Source organism: Amia ocellicauda, chromosome 14, assembly GCF_036373705.1.
Source record: "Amia ocellicauda isolate fAmiCal2 chromosome 14, fAmiCal2.hap1, whole genome shotgun sequence".
In the NCBI taxonomy this organism is placed as follows: domain Eukaryota; kingdom Metazoa; phylum Chordata; class Actinopteri; order Amiiformes; family Amiidae; genus Amia; species Amia ocellicauda.
The window spans coordinates 21,799,849-21,816,631 of record NC_089863.1 but is presented as its reverse complement, the minus strand read 5'-3'; the positions used below and the strand labels follow the sequence as shown (position 1 = coordinate 21,816,631).

At 42.1% G+C, this 16,783-nt stretch overlaps 5 non-coding genes across 5 annotated transcripts; 1 reads left to right on the top strand and 4 right to left on the bottom strand.

Moving 5' to 3' along the window:
- Positions 1–2,384: 2,384 nt before the first annotated feature.
- Positions 2,385–2,457, bottom strand: trnam-cau (transfer RNA methionine (anticodon CAU)). The gene has a single exon. It is a non-coding gene; the product is annotated as a tRNA-Met (tRNA).
- Positions 2,458–4,918: 2,461 nt separating this feature from the next.
- On the bottom strand, positions 4,919–4,991 carry trnam-cau (transfer RNA methionine (anticodon CAU)). The gene has a single exon. It is a non-coding gene; the product is annotated as a tRNA-Met (tRNA).
- A 2,844-nt stretch (positions 4,992–7,835) lies between these two features.
- On the top strand, positions 7,836–7,907 carry trnag-ucc (transfer RNA glycine (anticodon UCC)). The gene has a single exon. It is a non-coding gene; the product is annotated as a tRNA-Gly (tRNA).
- Positions 7,908–13,307: 5,400 nt separating this feature from the next.
- trnaa-ugc (transfer RNA alanine (anticodon UGC)) lies at positions 13,308–13,379 on the bottom strand. Its single transcript has one exon. It is a non-coding gene; the product is annotated as a tRNA-Ala (tRNA).
- A 1,957-nt stretch (positions 13,380–15,336) lies between these two features.
- On the bottom strand, positions 15,337–15,409 carry trnam-cau (transfer RNA methionine (anticodon CAU)). The gene has a single exon. It is a non-coding gene; the product is annotated as a tRNA-Met (tRNA).
- Positions 15,410–16,783: the final 1,374 nt, after the last annotated feature.

Sequence of the window (16,783 nt, the reverse complement as noted above, 5' to 3'; positions counted from 1 at the left end):
CACATATTTTCCCCGAATGACAACCATGCGCCTGTGATGTAGTGATTAGCTAGGTACGTATTAAGCAGTTCGACTGCAGATTATTACAGATAATTATTAAAAGACCATTGTGCCCCAGGGGACGCGTTTTATATGTCTTGTGCATTTGCTTCGGTGACAGAATCTAGAGCTTCCCCGCAGCGCCAGTGGTGTAGTGCTATCATACAAGGTTCCTGTTCTTGTGAGTTGCGTTCGATTTCTGGCTAGCGTATGCCACACAGCCTACTGTCTTACTTGCTTTGATTGCCCTTGTCATTTCATTTTTTTCTTCATTCCAGAATACAGCGGCTAGACTTTTCTTCGGCAATTCATTGGACCATTTCTTTCTTTTGAGGTTATTCAATTTCAAGAACACAAAGACCATACTTTCTGGGAGTTATATTTCAGAAATAAAACGAGACACTCTCAAACTTTGTATCTCCTTCAACAACAAACAAACAAGCCAAAAGAGAAGGAAAAGAGCAGTGTTTGGGGTCGTTACTCACAAAAAGTAATGTCTTACATTGTACTCGTTACTCATATCAAAAGTAACTAAACACTTTACTTATTACTTCCTGGAGAATGTAATTAGTTACTTTACTTTTACATTACTCTGCATTACACCCCAAACGTTGCGGGACCTCAATAAACAATTTCAAAGCTACACCAACACAAGCAGTTGATAATGACAGAGACATACTGTTATCTTTTGTTGTTTTAATAAAGCGCCACAGGAAAACCAGGCCAGTGTCGGAAGTCCACCCCCTGTTGTGGGAGGAGCGGAGCGATTGTGGGTTTGGTTCTGTGTTTCGTTTTAAAAATGAAGACAGAAAGCAACACTACGAGCGATAGAGCCTGGTGTGGAAAGGACTTTTGTGGCTGTTTTATTCTTTGTGCTTTAGATGATTGGAGACAGCATAATAAATACACGTTTCTGTTAAGAGATATTAGCAGTAGCTAAACGTGTATAGACAACATTATACTCAGACAAGCATTACGTTACCATAAGAAAACGTGCAACACTAAAATACATCTTTGCTATTTATTTTTATTATTGTTATTATTGTAATCATCATCAAGATATGTGCTAGTAGATCTGCATCTTAAATGTCTCAACTTGAATCCTTTAACTTATTACTCTTACTACAGATTTGTAACTGCAAACGACAGTTTTTCTAATATTTTTAGTGTACGACATAGACGTCCTTATCGTCCTTATTAAGACCATATCGTTACAATGTGTAATGCAGTAACGAGAACAAAAAAAAGGAATCAGTAACTGTAATATTATTACTCCTTTTGGAACCATACCACGTTACGTTACTCGTTACTACCAAAAGTAATACCATACCGTTACTTAGTAACGCATTACCCACAACCCTGGAAAAGAGTTGCACTGTCGTTTCTTGAATCTCAGAGCATTCTAAATCTGTTTCGGAGGCGTTCCCCAAAGGCACAATATGTGGATGATATGGGCAAAAAGAAGGAGAAAAAGCTACTGTGCGCTAGATGACATGTAAAGCAAGGAACACATTCGTTACTGTCCCAGCAATCTCCGAGAAACACCGTGTGTACGCATCCACTGTGATATGTGATTGAAACAACGAGATTGCAAGCGCCCATGTGCATCATTTTTACTTCTCGGGTTCAAGTCACAGACAGACTGTGGTCAAAAAGTAGGGAGTTATCAGGGCCAGGTGCCAGGGGTGATACATGTAAGGTACACGCAATAACGCCGAGCTATAGCCTCCACTATGCTGAGTGTTGCTTTGTGGGTACAGCGACTAAATTAAGACATGTTGAAGTCAATCAATCAATGAATAAATACATGTCCATTGATTTATGTATTGATGTATTTCTTTCAACATTGAATTCTTTGTGTAATGTCGTTTTCAACACAGTCCTCAACTCTTGTTGTCCTTGTCGCCAGCACGGGTAAGTGTGTGCTCCTGAGTGGTAAAAGGACCCTTGTCAGAGGTGGGATTCAAAGCCAAGCCTCTACAGGAGACGATGACCTGCACGCAGCACCTTACACCACTCGGCCATCCTGACTTGTGTTGCAGTGATCAAATTGAGTCGTTGCCGACGTCATGGAAAACAATGAACTTTTCAATGACTGTGTTCTGCCAGGGCTTCCTTCACTTTGACTTTTGGGATCACGACGTCATCTCACCAATGGCCGAAATAGCTCAGTTGGGGGAGCGATAGACTGAACATCTAAAGGTCCCTTGTTCCATCCCAGGATTTGGCATTTTGCCATGAATTTCTTCAGACAGCGCAAGCAACCACTTTATTGCACAGGTGTGCGCCTTTTTTCTGCAGCTGGAGATCAGTGTGGTAGAACTCAAAGATAAAGGAAGAGTGCTTGCCCCGTGTGAGGGTCGAACTCACCACCTTCAGATTATGAGACTGACGCGCTACCTACTGCGCCAACGAGGCACGGCATGGCCAGCTCCCTCTACTCCAACTCACCTCTTAGCATGACAACCACTCCGATGAACATTCGTGAACACATATTTTCCCCGAATGACAACCATGCGCCTGTGATGTAGTGATTAGCTAGGTACGTATTAAGCAGTTCGACTGCAGATTATTACAGATAATTATTAAAAGACCATTGTGCCCCAGGGGACGCGTTTTATATGTCTTGTGCATTTGCTTCGGTGACAGAATCTAGAGCTTCCCCGCAGCGCCAGTGGTGTAGTGGTATCATACAAGGTTCCTGTTCTTGTGAGTTGCGTTCGATTTCTGGCTAGCATATGCCACACAGCCTACTGTCTTACTTGCTTTGATTGCCCTTGTCATTTCATTTTTTTCTTCATTCCAGAATACAGCGGCTAGACTTTTCTTCGGCAATTCATTGGACCATTTCTTTCTTTTGAGGTTATTCAATTTCAAGAACACAAAGACCATACTTTCTGGGAGTTATATTTCAGAAATAAAACGAGACACTCTCAAACTTTGTATCTCCTTCAACAACAAACAAACAAGCCAAAAGAGAAGGAAAAGAGCAGTGTTGGGGTCGTTACTCACAAAAAGTAATGTCTTACATTGTACTCGTTACTCATATCAAAAGTAACTAAACACTTTACTTATTACTTCCTGGAGAATGTAATTAGTTACTTTACTTTTACATTACTCTGCATTACACCCCAAACGTTGCGGGACCTCAATAAACAATTTCAAAGCTACACCAACACAAGCAGTTGATAATGACAGAGACATACTGTTATCTTTTGTTGTTTTAATAAAGCGCCACAGGAAAACCAGGCCAGTGTCGGAAGTCCACCCCCTGTTGTGGGAGGAGCGGAGCGATTGTGGGTTTGGTTTTGTGTTTCGTTTTAAAAATGAAGACAGAAAGCAACACTACGAGCGATAGAGCCTGGTGTGGAAAGGACTTTTGTGGCTGTTTTATTCTTTGTGCTTTAGATGATTGGAGACAGCATAATAAATACACGTTTCTGTTAAGAGATATTAGCAGTAGCTAAACGTGTATAGACAACATTATACTCAGACAAGCATTACGTTACCATAAGAAAACGTGCAACACTAAAATACATCTTTGCTATTTATTTTTATTATTGTTATTATTGTAATCATCATCAAGATATGTGCTAGTAGATCTGCATCTTAAATGTCTCAACTTGACTCCTTTAACTTATTACTCTTACTACAGATTTGTAACTGCAAACGACAGTTTTTCTAATATTTTTAATGTACGACATAGACGTCCTTATCGTCCTTATTAAGACCATATCGTTACAATGTGTAATGCAGTAACGAGAACAAAAAAAGGAATCAGTAACTGTAATATTATTACTCCTTTTGGAACCATACCACGTTACGTTACTCGTTACTACCAAAAGTAATAACATTACTGTAATGCGTTACTTAGTAACGCGTTACCCACAACCCTGGAAAAGAGTTGCACTGTCGTTTCTTGAATCTCAGAGCATTCTAAATCTGTTTCGGAGGCGTTCCCCAAAGGCACAATATGTGGATGATATGGGCAAAAAGAAGGAGAAAAAGCTACTGTGCGCTAGATGACATGTAAAGCAAGGAGCACATTCGTTACTGTCCCAGCAATCTCCGAGAAACACTGTGTGTACGCATCCACTGTGATATGTGATTGAAACTACGAGATTGCAAGCGCCCATGTGCATCATTTTTACTTCTCGGGTTGAAGTCACAGACAGACTGTGGTCAAAAAGTAGGGAGTTATCAGGGCCAGGTGCCAGGGGTGATACATGTAAGGTACACGCAATAACGCCGAGCTATAGCCTCCACTATGCTGAGTGTTGCTTTGTGGGTACAGCGACTAAATTAAGACATGTTGAAGTCAATCAATCAATGAATAAATACATGTCCATTGATTTATGTATTGATGTATTTCTTTCAACATTGAATTCTTTGTGTAATGTCGTTTTCAACACAGTCCTCAACTCTTGTTGTCCTTGTCGCCAGCACGGGTAAGTGTGTGCTCCTGAGTGGTAAAAGGACCCTTGTCAGAGGTGGGATTCAAAGCCAAGCCTCTACAGGAGACGATGACCTGCACGCAGCACCTTACACCACTCGGCCATCCTGACTTGTGTTGCAGTGATCAAATTGAGTCGTTGCCGACGTCATGGAAAACAATGAACTTTTCAATGACTGTGTTCTGCCAGGGCTTCCTTCACTTTGACTTTTGGGATCACGACGTCATCTCACCAATGGCCGAAATAGCTCAGTTGGGGCAGCGATAGACTGAACATCTAAAGGTCCCTTGTTCCATCTCAGGATTTGGCATTTTGCCATGAATTTCTTCAGACAGCGCAAGCAACCACTTTATTGCACAGGTGTGCGCCTTTTTTCTGCAGCTGGAGATCAGTGTGGTAGAACTCAAAGATAAAGGAAGAGTGCTTGCCCCGTGTGAGGGTCGAACTCACCACCTTCAGATTATGAGACTGACGCGCTACCTACTGCGCCAACGAGGCACGGCATGGCCAGCTCCCTCTACTCCAACTGACCTCTTAGCATGACAACCACTCCGATGAACATTCGTGAACACATATTTTCCCCGAATGACAACCATGCGCCTGTGATGTAGTGATTAGCTAGGTACGTATTAAGCAGTTCGACTGCAGATTATTACAGATAATTATTAAAAGACCATTGTGCCCCAGGGGACGCGTTTTATATGTCTTGTGCATTTGCTTCGGTGACAGAATCTAGAGCTTCCCCGCAGCGCCAGTGGTGTAGTGGTATCATACAAGGTTCCTGTTCTTGTGAGTTGCGTTCGATTTCTGGCTAGCATATGCCACACAGCCTACTGTCTTACTTGCTTTGATTGCCCTTGTCATTTCATTTTTTTCTTCATTCCAGAATACAGCGGCTAGACTTTTCCTCGGCAATTCATTGGACCATTTCTTTCTTTTGAGGTTATTCAATTTCAAGAACACAAAGACCATACTTTCTGGGAGTTATATTTCAGAAATAAAACGAGACACTCTCAAACTTTGTATCTCCTTCAACAACAAACAAACAAGCCAAAAGAGAAGGAAAAGAGCAGTGTTGGGGTCATTACTCACAAAAAGTAATGTCTTACATTGTACTCGTTACTCATATCAAAAGTAACTAAACACTTTACTTATTACTTCCTGGAGAATGTAATTAGTTACTTTACTTTTACATTACTCTGCATTACACCCCAAACGTTGCGGGACCTCAATAAACAATTTCAAAGCTACACCAACACAAGCAGTTGATAATGACAGAGACATACTGTTATCTTTTGTTGTTTTAATAAAGCGCCACAGGAAAACCAGGCCAGTGTCGGAAGTCCACCCCCTGTTGTGGGAGGAGCGGAGCGATTGTGGGTTTGGTTTTGTGTTTCGTTTTAAAAATGAAGACAGAAAGCAACACTACAAGCGATAGAGCCTGGTGTGGAAAGGACTTTTGTGGCTGTCTTATTCTGTATGCTTTAGATGATTTGGAGACAGCTAAAAAAATACAAGTTTCTGTTAAGAGATATTACGAATAGCTAAAAGGTTATAGACAACATTATATTCAGAAGTTACTGTATGAAAACTTTCCATGTGCAACACTAAAATAAATATTTGCTATGTATTATTATTATATTTATTATTGTAATCTTTATCAAGATATGTGCTAGTAGATTTGTATTTTAAATTGCTGAACTTGACTCCCTTAACGTATTACTCTTACTACAGATTTGTAACTGCAAACGACAGTTTCTGTAATATTTTTAAATTAAACCGTAGACGTGCTTAACCAGGGCGAGTTACAGCTGAAATAAAACACACACGTATCACGATGAATTGTACAGTAACAGCAGCTACAATAGAGTTGCACTCGTGGCGTTTATGGACTTATGGACGCATTTATGAATCCAGTCCTTAATGCTTCAGAGGAAAACCCAGATCTGCTTTATTTATGTATACATTCATTGAACTTGTAAATGGGCACACGTTAACGAAATCGTGTTCGCCTTCATACTGATTGTCTCTGCACCTGTGATGTAGTGATTGGCTAGGTACGTATTAAGCAGATCGACAACAGACTAATAAGGATAATCATTAAGACATCATCTTGCCCCATGGGACGCTTTCTATGAATTTGCTTCAAGGACGCAAGCCAGAGCTTCCCCAGCAGCGCCAGTGGTGTAGTGGTATCATACAAGATTCCCATTCTTGTGACTCAGGTTTGATTCCCGGCTGCCACATCCGACAAAGCCCGCTCTCTTTCTTGATTTGATTGTACTTGTCATTTCATTCTTTTCTTCATTCCAGAATGCAGCGGCAAGACTCTTCTTTAGCAATTGACTGGATCATTTCTTTCTTTTGAGGTTATTCAATTTCAAAAACACAGACAATATTTTCTGGGAGTTATATTTCAGAAATAAAACGAGACACATTGGTGACAAATGCCAGCCCTCTTTTCGAATCGATTGACGCAATAATCTGCGCAATAGGTAGTCACATTCTGCTGCAGCAGAGAAGGGGTAGTTATCCATCTCGTGTTATTTCACAGGAGTTCGTATGTGCCCGTTTCAAGTTGAGGAGCTTACGTGACAGTTCCTGTAACTATTCACTTCTTTACCTGGTGTCTATTGTGTAACGCGCAGCATCATTTTATTTATTTATTTATTTATTTCCATTTTCCGATACTGTCTGCCTGAGCCCCCGTGTCCTAGTGGATCAGACACTGGGTTCCTAAGCCAGGTAGTGTGGCTTTGAGTCCCAGCTGCTCAGAAGCACGGTCATTTTTAAGCTCGGATCTGAGCTCAGACTGAGCCCCGATCCACTTAGTTCAAAACAATTGACATGATGCTTCCCACAGCACATACAGGGTGAAATGTGAAGGCACTGAAACCTGGAAAGCTGCTCCAGCGCATGGAGAAGCTCGGTGTGCAGTCTTGAACAGGAAAGTGGAAATAACGCAGGGCTTTGCAAACTTGTATTGCTTGCAATATGCAATATAGGAGTGGCTGTGACGTTAACAGGTGGGTGAGTGCCCAAGGAGCAGAGTGGCGCAGCGGAAGTGTGCTGGGCCCATAACCCAGAGGTCGATGGATTGAAACCATCTTCTGGTGTGTTTCAACTTTGGTTTTGTTTCATTTCGGAAAGGTCTGAATAAAGTGCAATCTGGAAAGATGCTAATGGACATTTTCCTTCCGCACTCAGGAACAGGAAACTGCTGATATCGCAGGGCTTCCCAAATGTTCACCGATTGCAATTTGGAAAACAAATTGCCTGCCACTTTGCAATCCTGGAATCATGTTCGACCACAGTGAGATATTGTGGGGAAGCAGTTTCTAAGCGTTGGTGGTATAGTGGTTAGCATAGCTGCCTTCCAAGCAGTTGCCCCGGGTTCGATTCCCGGCCAACGCAATATACACTCCCCTCTCTGTCTGTTCTCAGCTGCGTTGTGTGCTCTTTCATGCTGCTTCAGACACTTTTAAGAACATAAGAGAGTTAACAAACGAGAGGGGACCATTCGACCCATCTTGCTCGTTTGGTGGTCATTAACCAAGGATCCATTCCAGACCATTTTTAAATGTTCCCAAACTTTCAGCTTCAACCACATCGCTGGGTAGTTTATTACAGATTGTGACTACTCTCTGTGTAAAGAAGTGTCTCCTGTTTTCCGTTTTGAATGCCTTGAAGCCCAATTTCCATTTCTGTCCCCGGGTAGTCTCCTCTGTACCAGGGTGAAAAGGTTCAGTTCTCTCAGTCTCTCCGAGTAGGACTTTTCCTTGAAGACCTGGAATAAGTCTGGTTGCTCTCCTCTGAACTGCCTCTAAGGCAGCAATATCCTTTTTGAAGTGTGGTGCCCAGAACTGTACACAGTATTCCAGATGAGGTCTAACTAGCGCATTGTACAGTCTTAACATGACTGCCCTTGTTTTAAATTCTACACTTTTGACAATATACCCTAGCATTCTGTTTGCCTTTTTTATTGCTTCCCCACATTGCTTGGATGGAGAAAGTGAGGAGTCCACATAGACTCCTAGGTCTTTCTCATGCGTTACTTCATGTAGATCTGTACCTCCCATAGTGTAATTATAGTGGACATTTTTGTTACCTGCATGTATTACCTTGCACTTGTCCACATTGAATTGCATTTGCCAGGTGTCAGCCCACAACTGAATATTATCTAAGTTCCTCTGAATAGCCTGTGCTGCCAAGATTGTATCTGCTGAGCCACCTATTTTCTTGAAGTACTGTTGGAAATATCCCATCTGGCCCAGGTGATTTGTTTGTTTTTAATTCTGCTAGTCCCTTTAGTACCTCCTCCTCATTTATCCTGATCTCTCTTAGGGATTGACTGGACTGATTGTCAACCTGTGGCATGTCATCTGTTTTTTCTTTTGTAAAAACCTCTGTGAAATACTCATTTAGAATATTTGCCACATCTTGTTCAATTTCCAAGATACCTCCGTTTTTGCCCTTTATCTGTTTCACCTCCTCCTTTATTAACCGCTTGCTGTTGTGATATTGAAAAAAGCTCTTTGCATTGGTTTGAGCTCCAAGAGCTATTTTTCTTTCTAATTCCCTCTCTGCTTTCCTGATCCCTTTCTTAAGATCTCTTTGCAGCTCAACATATTCTATGTATTTTGTTTCGTCACCATCCCTTTTGTATGCACTATACAACATTGTCTTCCTCTTTATATTTTTTGCATACCTCTATTATACCATTTTGGCCAATGATTTTTGTTCCTCAATTTGCTATGTTTTGATTCAAATTGCTCCTGAGCCTCGAGTAGTATATTCTTAAAATATACCCATGCATTTTCAACTAACTCTGTATCCAGTGTGCTCCAGTCTACCTCTTCTAAGTGCTGTCTCATACCTTCAAGGTTTGCTTTTCTAAAATTGTAGACCATTGTTTTAGACTTGGACCTTGTTTTTTGAAAGAATGCCTCAAAGACAACCATATTGTGATCACAATTTGCCATTGGTTCTCTAACTACTGTCCCCCTGACTCTATCTTGGTCATTTGAAAAGATCAAGTCAATACATGCGCTCTCTCTGGTTGGTTCCCTGACAAATTGAGTTAGAAAGCAGTCATTTACCATCTCAACCATTTCCATTTCTGCTTCTGTAGTCCCCACTGGGCTTTCCCAGTCTAAGTTTGGGAAATTGAAATCCCCCATTATAACAGCCACATCCTTGCTACATGCAGTCCTGATTACACTTTACAATGCAGCATCTTTCTGAATATCTGAGTTTGGTGGCCTGTAACACACTCCTACCGCTAATCCTCCAGATCTCTTGTTCAAAAGTTTCACCCACAAAGATTCTGTTCCGTTACTGGGATCTAATACAAGTTCTTCTGCCTCAATGTCATTTTTCACATATAATGCTACCCCACCCCCTCTTCAATTTTGCCTGTCTCTCCTAAACTGTGTATATCCTTCCAACTTGTATTCATCCCCATCATTTTCTGTAAGCCATGTTTCTGTCACTCCTACAACATCATAGTCACACACCAGCACTGTGGCTTCCAAGTCTAACATCTTGTTCCTTATACTCCTGGCATTGAGGTACAAACATTTCAGGACTTTCCTACTGGCAGTTTGCCTTGGTTTCCTTTCCTTAGTGGAACATCTCCCATTGTCAAAGCTCCCTGCCCCCCTGGTTCCTAGTTTAAATGATTCTCAATTTCACTGCACATACGCTCTTCCAATGCATTAGCCCCCCTTCTGTTTAGATGTAGACCGTCCGGTTTGTACAGGTCCCATCTATCCCAGAAGAAAGACCAATGCTCCATAAACCTAAACCCCTCTTCCCTACACCAAGCTTTCAACCACGTGTTAAACTTTCTAATCTCTGCCTGTCTCCCTGACCATGACCGGTGGATTCCCCCCGGCTTTGGCCAGTAGCCCGTCTACTAGTTTAGGGAGATCTGCAACCTGAGCACCAGGCAGGCAAGATACCAATGCGGGTCTCCATGTCACTAGAACACACTGTGTGATCTACACCTCTAAGAATTGAGTCTCCTACTATAACTACCTCCTTCGTCTGGGGGGGGGATTGGGCACCATGGTGCTCTGGTGCTCAACTGCCCCCCATCACCCTCTGAGCTGTCACTGTCCAACTTGGTGTCCAGCAGTTGGAACCTGTTGGGCAATTCAAGCTCTTGGGGTGTCTCTACGGGGTGTGCACGCCCTTTTCTGCGGTTACGACCTACTGTAACCCAGCAGTTCTCTACGCTGTCCTGCTCTAAGGTCTCAACTCTCCTAGGTTTTACCCCCAATTCACACCTAATTGGCCCCACCTGGCTCCTCCTGCAACAGAATTCCTGCTAGTCCTAGACAGAAACTCCCTTCTATAACCTGTTTACTTTCACCAACTCAGCAGCTGAACTGAATTGGCTTCAATTTAGGCAAACTACCGACAATGCTAACGTCAATTTAAGGCAAACTTAAAACAAAATGAGCAATGCTAAGACTATTCTGAATCTAGTCAAACAACAAGATGGCTACCTCTCACCTGTACTATCCGGTCTCTCTCTGTGGCAACTTGTAAATACTTGTGCTTACCTTTTTGCAAGATCAACGACAAGGTGGTAAGCACTTTACACTGTCAGCTGTGCAATTACTCATGCAACCTTAGTGTTACTGGTTACTGCTAGTGTACAAAACACTGACCCCGACGTCATTTGAACACACACCCTTGTGATCTAGAGTCAGACGTGCTACCCTTGCCACAAGAGCTCGCTGCTTTCAAGGCGGGTGGTGAAACGCTCCTCTTTAAATTATTATTGGTAGTGGTAGTAGTAGTAGTAGTAGTAGTAGTAGTAGTAGTAGTAGTAGTAGTAGTAGTAGTAGTAGTAGTAGTAGTAGTAGTAGTAGTAGTCGAAGTAGTAGTAGTAGTAGTAGTAGTAGTAGTGGTGCATATCCGATACAGCGTGCTCTACATATTGCTTTGAATGCATGTGTAATTTACTCATGAATTTAGGTCCGTTCCTTGCTGATGGATTGATTATGGAGAGAGGGAGGGTCTACATATAAGTCGGTGTCCTGTGGGGGACAATGCTTTGCTTAAGGAGTCTGCATTTGGTAGACTTTCAAGGTGCACAATTCAGTGGGAGAAAACGCATCGGTCGGTGCTTGGTTAACACTTCTTTTTTAGTAGCTTAGTAGAGCCAATGAGCTCGGTGTTAGTGCGTGTGCCTCCAATGTATCACACCTGGCACCTGTCCCCGCTAATTCCCTAGTCCTGACGACGGTCTGTGTTTAACTTCAAGCCAACAAGTAAAGACAATGCGCGTTTTAGATGGCATGTGTGTCAACGTGATGATGACGATGTTCAAGTACACCGTGCCGTTTAAAGCGCCCAAATCTTACAGCCTGCGCACTTACACTCACCTAAAGGAATATTAGGAACACCTGTTCAATTTCTCATTAATGCCATTATCTAACCAACCAATCACATGGCAGTTGCTTCAATGCATTTAGGGGTGTGGTCCTGGTCAAGACAATCTCCTGAACTCCAAACTGAATGTCTGAATGGGAAAGAAAGGTGATTTAAGCAATTTTGAGCGTGGCATGGTTGTTGGTGCCAGACGGGCCGGTCTGAGTATTTCACAATCTGCTCAGTTACTGGGATTTTCACGCACAACCATTTCTAGGGTTTACAAAGAATGGTGTGAAAAGGGAAAAACATCCAGTATGCGGCAGTCCTGTGGGCGAAAATGCCTTGTTGATGCTAGAGGTCAGAGGAGAATGGGCCGACTGATTCAAGCTGATAGAAGAGCAACTTTGACTGAAATAACCACTCGTTACAACCGAGGTATGCAGCAAAGCATTTGTGAAGCCACAACACGTACAACCTTGAGACGGATGGGCTACAACAGCAGAAGACCCCACCGGGTACCACTCATCTCCACTACAAATAGGAAAAAGAGGCTACAATTTGCACAAGCTCACCAAAATTGGACAGTTGAAGACTGAAAAAATGTTGCCTGGTCTGATGAGTCACGATTTCTGTTGAGACATTCAGATGGTAGAGTCAGAATTTGGTGTAAACAGAATGAGAACATGGATCCATCATGCCTTGTTACCACTGTGCAGGCTGGTGGTGGTGGTGTAATGGTGTGGGGGATGTTTTCTTGGCACACTTTAGGCCCCTTAGTGCCAATTGGGCATCGTTTAAATGCCACGGCCTACCTGAGCATTGTTTCTGACCATGTCCATCCCTTTATGACCACCATGTACCCATCCTCTGATGGCTACTTCCAGCAGGATAATGCACCATGTCACAAAGGTCGAATCATTTCAAATTGGTTTCTTGAACATGACAATGAGTTCACTGTACTAAACTGGCCCCCACAGTCACCAGATCTCAACCCAATAGAGCATCTTTGGGATGTGGTGGAACGGGAGCTTCGTGCCCTGGATGTGCATCCCACAAATCTCCATCAACTGCAAGATGCTATCCTATCAATATGGGCCAACATTTCTAAAGAATGCTTTCAGCACCTTGTTGAATCAATGCCATGTGGAATTAAGGCAGTTCTGAAGGCGAAAGGGGGTCAAACACAGTATTAGTATGGTGTTCCTAATAATCCTTTAGGTGAGTGTATACAGAACCAGCGTGCAATCTGGCCCATTGTTTCACTTCTCACAATGAATACATACACACGCTGTTTCTCGGACGAATGCTGGGAGAGAGTGCCGAAAAGGCCCATGCTAGTGTGACCGATGAATCACGGGCTCCCGATTTGTTCGGTACTTGCTATGTGCATCCAATGACATAGTGCACGGGCTCCATTAAAAGACAGTCTGGAGATGCCGAGGACTGAACTCGGGACCTCATACATGCAAAGCATGCGCTCTACCACTGAGCTACATCCCCAATGCCAGCCTGTCTTCTCTCAAACTTTGCATCTCTGTCAACAACAAACATACATGCAAAACGAGATAGAAAAGAGCAGTGATGGTGTCGTTACTCACAAAAAGAAATGTATTACATTGTATTCTTTACTCATATAACAAGATACTTTACTTATTACTCTCTGGGCAAAGTAATTAGTTACTTTACTATTAGATTACTTTGCATTTCACCCCAAACGTTGCGGGACCACATTAAACAATTACAAAGTTACACCCACACATGCGGTCGAATAAAGACAGAAACATACTGTTATCTCTTGCTGTTCTAATAAAGCGCCACAGGAAAACCAGGCCAGTGTCGGAAGTCCACGCCCTGATGTGGGAGGAGCGGAGCGATTGTGGGTTTGGTTTGTGTCTCGTTTTAAAGACAGTGACAGAAAGCAACACTACGAGCGATAGAGCCTGGTGTGGAAAGGACTTTTGTGGCTGTTTTATTCTTTGTGCTTTAGATGATTGGAGACAGCATAATAAATACACGTTTCTGTTAAGAGATATTAGCAGTAGCTAAATGTGTATAGACAACATTATACTCAGACAAGCATTACGTTACCATAAGAAAACGTGCAACACTAAAATACATCTTTGCTATTTATTTTTATTATTGTTATTATTGTAATCATCATCAAGATATGTGCTAGTAGATCTGCATCTTAAATGTCTCAACTTGACTCCTTTAACTTATTACTCTTACTACAGATTTGTAACTGCAAACGACAGTTTTTCTAATATTTTTATTGTACGACATAGACGTCCTTATCGTCCTTATTAAGACCATATCGTTACAATGTGTAATGCAGTAACGAGAACAAAAAAAAGGAATCAGTAACTGTAATATTATTTCTCCTTTTGGAACCATACCACGTTATGTTACTCGTTACTACCAAAAGTAATAACATTACTGTAATGCGTTACTTAGTAACGCGTTACCCACAACCCTGGAAAAGAGTTGCACTGTCGTTTCTTGAATCTCAGAGCATTCTAAATCTGTTTCGGAGGCGTTCCCCAAAGGCACAATATGTGGATGATATGGGCAAAAAGAAGGAGAAAAAGCTACTGTGCGCTAGATGACATGTAAAGCAAGGAACACATTCGTTACTGTCCCAGCAATCTCCGAGAAACACCGTGTGTACGCATCCACTGTGATATGTGATTGAAACAACGAGATTGCAAGCGCCCATGTGCATCATTTTTACTTCTCGGGTTCAAGTCACAGACAGACTGTGGTCAAAAAGTAGGGAGTTATCAGGGCCAGGTGCCAGGGGTGATACATGTAAGGTACACGCAATAACGCCGAGCTATAGCCTCCACTATGCTGAGTGTTGCTTTGTGGGTACAGCGACTAAATTAAGACATGTTGAAGTCAATCAATCAATGAATAAATACATGTCCATTGATTTATGTATTGATGTATTTCTTTCAACATTGAATTCTTTGTGTAATGTCGTTTTCAACACAGTCCTCAACTCTTGTTGTCCTTGTCGCCAGCACGGGTAAGTGTGTGCTCCTGAGTGGTAAAAGGACCCTTGTCAGAGGTGGGATTCAAAGCCAAGCCTCTACAGGAGACGATGACCTGCACGCAGCACCTTACACCACTCGGCCATCCTGACTTGTGTTGCAGTGATCAAATTGAGTCGTTGCCGACGTCATGGAAAACAATTAACTTTTCAATGACTGTTCTGCCAGGGCTTCCTTCACTTTGACTTTTGGGATCACGACGTCATCTCACCAATGGCCGAAATAGCTCAGTTGGGGGAGCGATAGACTGAACATCTAAAGGTCCCTTGTTCCATCCCAGGATTTGGCATTTTGCCAAGAATTTCTTCAGACAGCGCAAGCAACCACTTTATTGCACAGGTATGCGCCTTTTTTCTGCAGCTGGAGATCAGTGTGGTAGAACTCAAAGATAAAGGAAGAGTGCTTGCCCCGTGTGAGGGTCGAACTCACCACCTTCAGATTATGAGACTGACGCGCTACCTACTGCGCCAACGAGGCACGGCATGGCCAGCTACCTCTACTCCAACTGACCTCTTAGCATGACAACCACTCCGATGAACATTCGTGAACACATATTTTCCCTGAATGACAACCATGCGCCTGTGATGTAGTGATTAGCTAGGTACGTATTAAGCAGTTTGACTGCAGATTATTACAGATAATTATTAAAAGACCATTGTGCCCCAGGGGACGCGTTTTATATGTCTTGTGCATTTGCTTTGGTGACAGAATCTAGAGCTTCCCCGCAGCGCCAGTGGTATCATACAAGGTTCCTGTTCTTGTGAGTTGCGTTCGATTTCTGGCTAGCGTATGCCACACAGCCTACTGTCTTACTTGCTTTGATTGCCCTTGTCATTTCATTTTTTTCTTCATTCCAGAATACAGCGGCTAGACTTTTCCTCGGCAATTCATTGGACCATTTCTTTCTTTTGAGGTTATTCAATTTCAAGAACACAAAGACCATACTTTCTGGGAGTTATATTTCAGAAATAAAACGAGACACTCTCAAACTTTGTATCTCCTTCAACAACAAACAAACAAGCCAAAAGAGAAGGAAAAGAGCAGTGTTGGGGTCGTTACTCACAAAAAGTAATGTCTTACATTGTACTTGTTACTCATATCAAAAGTAACTAAACACTTTACTTATTACTTCCTGGAGAATGTAATTAGTTACTTTACTTTTACATTACTCTGCATTACACCCCAAACGTTGCGGGACCTCAATAAACAATTTCAAAGCTACACCAACACAAGCAGTTGATAATGACAGAGACATACTGTTATCTTTTGTTGTTTTAATAAAGCGCCACAGGAAAACCAGGCCAGTGTCGGAAGTCCACCCCCTGTTGTGGGAGGAGCGGAGCGATTGTGGGTTTGGTTTTGTGTTTCGTTTTAAAAATGAAGACAGAAAGTAACACTACGAGCGATAGAGCCTGGTGTGGAAAGGACTTTTGTGGCTGTTTTATTCTTTGTGCTTTAGATGATTGGAGACAGCATAATAAATACACGTTTCTGTTAAGAGATATTACGAATAGCTAAAAGGGTATAGACAACATTATATTCAGAAGTTACTGTAAGAAAACTTTCCATGTGCAACACTAAAATAAATATTTGCTATGTATTATTATTATTGTTATTATTGTAATTTTTATCAAGATATGTGCTAGTAGATTTGTATTTTAAATTGCTGAACTTGACTCCCTTAACGTATTACTCTTACTACAGATTTGTAACTGCAATCGACAATTTCTGTAATATTTTTAAATTACACCGTAGACGTGCTTAACCAGGGCGAGTTACAGCTGAAATAAAACACACACGTATCACGATGAATTGTACAGTAACAGCAGCTACAATAGAGTTGCACTCGTG